This window comes from Limulus polyphemus, unplaced genomic scaffold, assembly GCF_000517525.1.
Source record: "Limulus polyphemus unplaced genomic scaffold, Limulus_polyphemus-2.1.2 Scaffold5347, whole genome shotgun sequence".
NCBI classification, from domain to species: Eukaryota; Metazoa; Arthropoda; class Merostomata; order Xiphosura; family Limulidae; genus Limulus; species Limulus polyphemus.
This window is the reverse complement of record NW_013670957.1, coordinates 36,603-45,291: the sequence shown is the minus strand read 5'-3', so window position 1 is coordinate 45,291 and position 8,689 is coordinate 36,603. Positions and strand designations below refer to the sequence as shown.

Here is an 8,689-nt window from a genome sequence, read left to right as displayed (position 1 = left end):
CAATGGATCGATGGTGTAACTATAGGTTCCTTCTTCAGGTAATCTTTACAACGGATCGATGGTGTAACTATAGGTTCCTTCTTCTGGGTAATCTTTACAACAGATCGATGGTGTAACTATTGGATCCTTCTTCGGGTAATCTTTACAACGGATCGATGGTGTAACTATGGGATCCTTCTTCGGGTAATCTTTTTTTGAATTCATGAAAAACAATGGTTGGAGAATTGTCCAAAGTCTTTACAACCTTATTTTATTGAAGATATGTGGATCACACTCTTGTTAATTCCAAGGACCCAGTCCATGTTTTTAAATGTTTGGAGTATTGAAGTAGAATACACTAAAATTATTTATTGCTGATCATCAGCAACATAAAAAATATTTACTGGACTTTACTTGTATTTTACAAGTTTCATACCAACTGTGTGTAACCATTTCGCAAAGGGAGTTCCTTTAAACGGTTTTATGTGCAAGTCTCTGTTTACGTTCAAAATGTAATATTATAATGTGTGTCATGATCTGAAGTTTTATTTTGTCCAAGTATTAAGTCCTTTATTTCAAATAACTACTTAAAACTTCAGGTGTATTGTCATGTGACCAACAAACTATGAAAAATCTCTACTTTGGCTCTCTGTATCTTCAATAATATAATGTTATTACAGTAGAGGTACATCAAAACAATAAGATGCTTACATAACCTTTTGACTGTTTCCTTTCAAATTATTCTGAATAAATACAGTTAAAACAAGTAATAAGTTTTTCGACCTCTGACAGTTACCACTTCCATGTAGACGTTACATACATGTGTATATAACCATTAGAAAGAGCTCATTTTACAGTATAAACTAACAATGATTATGTTGAAATCAGTGCCCAGTTGTCATGGAGTATGTGTAACTGACTGTAGTATTGTTGGCTGCTTGATCGACTGTAGCACTTATGGTTGTTTCTTAGCTAAATATGTTATAGTTAGAGATACAGTTTAAATTGTATTTTAGTTATGTTTTAAAATGCATAATTAAAAGGTTTAAACATTTTTTAAATATACATCATACTTTGCATCTACTCTCAAGGCTTACGATATTACGTATTGAACAAAAATTTTGACAAAGGGTTGCATACATCTCCCAAAGAAATTGTAACTTGCTTCGAGGGCACTTAATGACTTGTGTTAAGATGAATAATTAGTAGCAAAAGACAAGAAAGGAAAATAAAGCATTAAAAATTAACAACATGTGAAAAGGAAAAGAAAAAAAGATGAAATTATGAACTTAATAAAAGGAAGCTCTTTAGAGATATTCTACAAAAAATGAAAAGGTATTTTTTTTCTGTTTCCTAATTTTAATTATTTCGTTGCATTGATGATAATAACTGGAGTTAGAGATGTGGTAGAGAAAATGAAAAATCAAATATAAAAATTTACCTTAAAAAACTTTTGATATCCTCTTAGGAGGTTTTAAAGATTATGCAAATGAAAATCACCATGCACTTGATTTGTTAATAGTTTAAATGCGAGTAACTCCAATAGAAAAATACTTAATTATAAAACCGTCATTATATGTGTACAAGATACTTACCAGTTTTTGAGAGGATTGTAAGAAATCTCAGAGTTACTGCATGTATTGTTGTGCAAGTCAAATTTGCGACTCGATTTCCGCAAATTGCAAGAGCCCGCCGCGAAAAGGTTAAAGCAAACATGTATAAAGTATAAAGAAGTTATTAATTTTTGCAATAAGAATTTGATGACATCAAAAATTTTAATAAAGTACTAATGTTTGAAGTTCCTGTAAGTTTAGTATATACATAATCTTGTCATATGTTAGGAAACATCCTACTTCATTGTGTACAACCGAGATGTAGTTTTAATATTGTCTGTGTACTTCTTCATATATAATGATTGGATTTCATCCAATGTAGTATTGTCAGTTTATCTGTTCCTTGTTGTAATTAAGGTTACATCAGTTGTACTACATGAATGTGAGTGAAAAACAGTAATATCACCAAAACACTGGAATAAAGAAGAAGGTGAAATGTAAGGTCAAAACACAAACACTGAAATACTGATGAAGCTGAAATGTAAGGTCAAAACATAAACACTGGAATAAAGAAGAAGGTGAAATGTAAAGTCAAAACATAAACACTGGAATAAAGAAGAAGGTGAAATGTAAGGTCAAAACATAAACACTGGAATAAAGATGAAATGTAAGGTAAAAACACAAACACTGAAATACTGATGAAGGTGAAACGTAAGGTCAAAACATAAACACTGGAATAAAGATGAAACGTAAGGTCAAAACACAAACACTGAAATACTGATGAAGGTGAAACATAAGGTCAAAACATAAACACTGGAATAAAGATGAAGGTGCCAGTGTTTATGTTTTTCATCTTTATTGGTGAAATGTAAGGTCAAAACATCAGAATAAAGATGAAGGTGAAATATAAGGTCAAAACATCAGAATAAAGATGAAGGTGAAATGTAAGGTCAAAACATCAGAATAAAGATGAAGGTGAAATATACATATATGTGTCGGTGAGCTGGGAATAGTTTCAACAGTTTTCTTGTTTTGTTTATATAGGACCATATTTCACAAAACAAGTATTTGTAATAAAAAAAAAGGAGTTCCTTTTAATCAACAGGTGAACCACGTTGTATCCTCAAAGAACAATAAAATATTTTTGTTGGAACCACACATTCATGCAGTTAGATGTGGTGGCTATTATAACATCAGTGCTTTGAAAATAGTATAATGCTATCTATTAGATTTTTAACGTAAACATATCAAGTTACAAATCATTTTTAAAAATAACGAAGAAAAAATACCAAATTTCATTTTAAAACAAATGTCACTTGAGGTTAAGATGAATTTGTATAAAAAAAATATGAATATTATGTTTTCTTTAACAAATAACTTGAACTAAATGTGATTTTCTGATATCTGGCTAAGGCATTTAGCAATAGTTCCACTTTTGTTAATGTTATTATAATGCTGAATTATAATTTTTTATACTACCAAGCAAATTTAAAAAACAATAACAGTATCTCCAGTTGTAGGACTACTTCCTGTAATATATACAATTATTTAAAGAAGAAGAAAAATTTTACCTAATAAAACACTTCACAACTAGCTTAACTGTAGTTTTTTAGCAATATCAAATCTCATTAAAGAGAAAAAAGAAATCATGTTGAATTAAATTTAAGTTGTTTGAACTCCACAACAACATCTAGAAATATATTTAAACTCTGCTTTAGTTTCGTAAAATTCATCAAAACTATAAATTATTCCCTTCTAGCGATCACTAATTTTAATTAATGTACAAAATATTCACATTTTTGTTGCTGCAATTTCTTACCGTTTGTTCAGACATCATCAAGTCTTAACTTTGCTTGCTTTGTCAATTTTTACACTCCAATTCTGTCAAAAGAAAAGTAGGGTTAAGAGTACTAACTTCAGCTGCAGAGATCTTAGCTCTAGGTACTAAGAACTTATTATCTGACATGACTATGATACAGTTGAAATATATAAAAATGTGAAATCTACTTGTATTTTTAATTGCAAAATTAAAATTATTTTTAAACTTTCTTGGAAATACATTTATAAAACAAAAACTTTCATTAGTAACAAAACCTACAGTTTTAGTTATAATAATTCCATTTGGCTATGTTTTTAAAGATTTCAACTTACCATTAAGATGGTTGTTCTTATCCTGAAGGTTCAATTATACCCACATTATTAGCTATGTTTTTAAAGATTTCAACTTACCATTAAGATAGTTGTTCTTATCCTGAAGGTTCAATTATACCAACATTATTAGCTACATTGTTGGATAATTCTACATTACCATTATATGGTTGTTCTTATCCTGAAGATTCAGTTATACCAAAATTATTAGCTACATTCTTGGATAATTCTATATATCATTACATGGTTGTTCTTATCCTGAAGGTTCAGTAATACCAAGATTATTAGCTATGTTTTTAAAGAATTCAACTTACCATTAAGATGGTTGTTCTTATCATGAAGGTTCAATTATACCAACATTATTAGCTATGTTTTTAAAGATTTCAACTTACCATTAAGATGGTTGTTCTTATCATGAAGCTTCAGTTATACCAACATTATTAGCTATGTTTTTAAAGAATTCAACTTAACATTAAGATGGTTGTTCTTATCCTGAAGGTTCAGTTATACCAACATTATTAGCTATGTTTTTAAAGAATTCAACTTACCATTACATGGTTGTTCTTATCCTGAAGGTTCAGTAATACCAACATTATTAGCTATGTTCTTGGAGAATTCTACTTATCATTACATGGTTGTTCTTATCCTGAAGGTTCGGTAATACCAACATTATTAGCTACATTCTTGGAGAATTCTACTTATCATTACATGGTTGTTCTTATCCTGAAGGTTCAGTAATACCAACATTATTAGCTACATTCTTGGAGAATTCTATATATCATTACATGGTTGTTCTTATCCTGAAGGTTCAGTAATACCAAAGTAATGATAAGTAGAATTATCCAACAATGATGGTTGTTCTTATCCTGAAGGTTCAGTAATACCAACATTATTAGCTACATTCTTGGAGAATTCTACTTATCATTACATGGTTGTTCTTATCCTGAAGGTTCAGTAATACCAACATTATTAGCTATGTTCTTGGAGAATTCTATATATCATTACATGGTTGTTGTTCATTTGTCTTGTGAGGATTCTAACGTGTAAAATCAATGTGATTCTTGTGTATTTGTTAGCTTACACGTACATTATATCATTGTTTATCACTCGAAAGTGATAAAATAGACCATAAATATCTAACGTAGTTTTTGTGAAATGCCCCAATGAGTCGAGTCCAATAGATGAAACGCATGAACATCAATAAAAGCACATTAACAAGGACCAAGAAAGATACTTATTATTAAAATAACTTAAATCAGTGGTTGGCAACCTTTTTTGATCGAGGATCAATTATGTTTTTGTTTTAATTTAGCATTGTGTTGGGTCACTGATAGTCATTACATGTATTTAAATGTTTATGTTTATTTACATACAACAAACAAAATTATTTTCTAAAAACAAACAAGATGATTCCTTCACCAAATACATTTAACAAGAAAAATATAAACAGTTCTTCAGTGATTTCGTAACACATAATTTAATGACATTTTTACACGTTGTTCAGTCTCAGCCAAGCAAATCGAGGTAACATCATTCAGTGATGGCACCGTGCAGCCATGACAACAGTGACAAAGCAACTTATCTGGCCCACACGTCTGTTCTGTTGTCACAAATAAAACACTACCGTCAATTATATATAACTTTTATTTACCTGTAAATATAAATAATTTACCATATACTCACCTCAAAACCTATAAAAACAACAAAATATATCACACACAGCACTTTCTTCCAGACAAGCAAGAAATCTCTCGATTAATGACAGCACAGTACACCAGAAGCATTACGGCCAAAAGTTTTGTCACCAGCTTGAATATTTTTCCCCAAAATTGATCTTTCCTTTAATGTCTTCATTTTTCTCACATAGCTGAGAAATTTGAACAAAGCAATGATTATGCCCTCACGAGTTGCAACAGTGAAGCCAACTTTTGGTGGGTCAACCAAATCATTGCTGTGGGTCATAGGTTGCCAACCACTGACTTAAATCCTTAATGCTTATGATGTGCAGGAGTACAATCAGATATATCTTTATTTAAACTGTGTATTTTAAAATAAACATTATTACTTTACACTTTTTTGTAACTTGTAAAGTTTATTTTCTAAAGTTAAACACTAATCTGGCAATGAAGTAATGAGCAAAACAAGCAGGTCACAAAATGAAAATCAACCAACAATGCTCAATAGAACTTTTTTTGTAAATGTAATTTGTTTTTAAAAGATATATATATTTCCAAGAACACATTCTTTAAATTTTGAAGTAATTGTTTCCATATCTGTCTCTATCATTTAAAATGTTTCAATATGACCGAGGGAAATTACCTGTTTTCTCTAAAAAATATTCAATTATATTGATAAGACAATAAGTACCTTGTTTCAGATTATGTCATTTAAATAAAGTATCTTGTTTCAGATTATGTCATTTAAATAAAGTATCTTGTTTCAGATTATGTCATTTAAATAAAGTACCTTGTTTCAGATTATGTCATTTAAATAAAGTATCTTGTTTCAGATTATGTCATTTAAATAAAGTATCTTGTTTCAGATTATGTCATTTAAATAAAGTATCTTGTTTCAGATTATGTCATTTAAATAAAGTATCTTGTTTCAGATTATGTCATTTAAATAAAGTACCTTGTTTCAGATTATGTCATTTAAATAAAGTACCTTGTTTCAGATTATGTCATTTAAATAAAGTATCTTGTTTCAGATTATGTCATTTAAATAAAGTACATTGTTTCAGATTATGTCATTTAACTAAAGTACCTTGTTTCAGATTATGTCATTTAACTAAAGTACCTTGTTTCAGATTATGTCATTTAAATAAATATTATATTCTATCAAAAGTTATCCGTGAGCTTAAACTACAGAAAAAAATAAAGGGAATTACTATTACCTTTAAATTTCCAAAATATAACTGTCTATATTATTTCATCAGTTAATAACAATTACAAAAACCAATTCTAATATTGCAAGTGTTGAACAACTAAGAAGATGAGGATGATGGGGTATTTCTGTTCAGAAGGCTGGTTTATACATACTTATCAGCCATTCTATTACTATGTTGTTGTTTCTTATTTATTTGCACACGACAGCCCACATGGTATACAAATAATATAAACTGATTGAATTTATTATTAAAGGTGTAAATAGTATGTGAAAATTATTGAACATCAAATTCTACACGACAAACACTTTAGTATTTACAATATATATATATATATGTTCTTTACCAATTCTATTGATAAAAATATAATTCTGGAAGGTTTAAATGTTTAATAATAGATGCAGTTTTCATTAAAGAACAACCACAAAAAATGCTCTAATTTTTTTATTGAGAAAACTATTATAAACTGCCTCTCCAAGGTTGGGATTATATACAAGAACAACACAACTAGTATTTATTACCCAAGTCTTTAATCTTTCTTGGCATTATTTAATAATACAAACTTCTGGTTAATGGACATCACACAAGATGTTTTATCCTTTTCTTAGGACATTACTTTTAGTGAAAAGAAGAAAATATTAACTATGTGATGATTTATCTTATTGTTAGGTGTGTGAAAAAATATCGTATTATTCAGAGAAATACACTTTATCAGCAGAAAAAGATTAATAATTATCTAAGGAATTACTACTTTTCTATGTATGTGAGCCTTAAGCTCCTAACTACTGATAAATGGAATGTGTAACCACATCAATACTTCACAACACACATACATATTCACACACACATTAAAAGAAACTAAACCACAATCAACCTTACATTTAAAAGATAGTTAAAAGTTATATTGTTGAAATTCCAAAAAATCTGGCTATTTTAAAACTGTAATATCAATTTATGAATGATTACACCATTCACCATTTTCAAAACAAGTCATGAGAAAAGGGGGATGTTAAAACAGCGACACGTGTCCACCTAAAAAGAAGCCCTCTAATTTTATACCATTATTCTTATGTACCATAATAAATCAACCCTGTTATTAAACTATTCCTGGAAGTTTCCTGAGTAAACTGAAATTCCTCGACTGACGTTAACAGAAGTGTAGTTCTAGCTGTTCCTTTCTGCCTGCCTGAGCTGTCTGAAACCTGCCCCTGTCCTTCAAGCTGAACGTAGCTACAACTCTGTTCTCTCATTCCTAAACCAAAATGTATAAAGGTCATTCACGTTAGCTAAACTTCAATAGCTAAATTATTTAATGGGTTTTTCCTTTTTCAAGTATGTGTACAGTTATTATACAAACCCCTTTTCCTGCTTTTAAAAAGTAACTGACAATTTTATAGTTGTGGAAAAACCTATCTAAGATTAACTTTATTTAGAACATGTTTAATATTAAGCAGGGGTAAAACATTTCACACATATAGAAGCAGATGTCTCTTTTCATCACTCAGCTAGAGAAATAAAATATACAGCTACATTTTGAATTCTTATTAGTTCCCATACAAGTCTTCTTTATTCAACCACACAGATTAAGGATGGCCAAAAACTGTTATAAATTAAATATCCACACAAGCAAAGGTTTCATACTGACACAAAGAGTAAAGTTGTTTGCTAAGAAAATTATTCAATCTTTTAGCTGATGTTTTTAGAACTATCCCATGTTCAGCACAAATCTGCATATAGTAAGAAAATGTGGAAACAAAAGAAAATGACATGGATTAACTATATCGCAACGAGTCACGTGTCAAAGTCCATGTCATCGCGTTTGTTGACTTACATTCAAAATTTTATTGAACTACTATTTTATGAATTTATGTCAATAAGTTTGGCATCAAACTGTAGATTATAATTCAAATTTTAGTATTATACATTATTCAATTTCTTAATTTAAAAGTAAATATTAAAAAACATACACTTAAACATTGATTTTTGTGTGTCACGTGGTATGTTGAATGCAGCACTGGTTTCAGTTAGATTGTTTGTGATGTGAGAATACAAAGTCTATTAGTTTTTTTGTGAATTAGAATTTCAAACTAACAATTATTTACAAGCTTAGAATATAAAATAAGAG

General features: G+C 29.3%; 1 protein-coding gene and 1 long non-coding RNA gene across 4 annotated transcripts in view; one reads left to right on the top strand and one right to left on the bottom strand.

Annotated features, from left to right (window-relative positions):
- The window catches only part of LOC106472454 (heterogeneous nuclear ribonucleoprotein A1, A2/B1 homolog), a 24,814-nt gene that overhangs the window by 3,306 nt on the left and 12,819 nt on the right, over positions 1-8,689 (bottom strand). Inside the window, exons 9-10 of one of the 3 annotated variants that reach the window (XM_022401020.1) lie at positions 3,352-3,413; positions 44-188 (exon numbers count right to left, since the gene is read on the bottom strand). The gene's annotated coding sequence lies outside the window, so the exon portion shown is untranslated. Of the gene's footprint in view, positions 1-43; positions 189-3,351; positions 3,414-7,077; positions 7,817-8,689 lie in introns of those variants that run through there. The other 2 variants (XM_022401019.1, XM_022401018.1) reach the window with 2 other exon arrangements.
- Positions 2,006-2,483, top strand: LOC106472455. The gene is made up of 2 exons (XR_002613467.1): positions 2,006-2,362; positions 2,470-2,483. It is a non-coding gene; the product is annotated as an uncharacterized LOC106472455 (long non-coding RNA).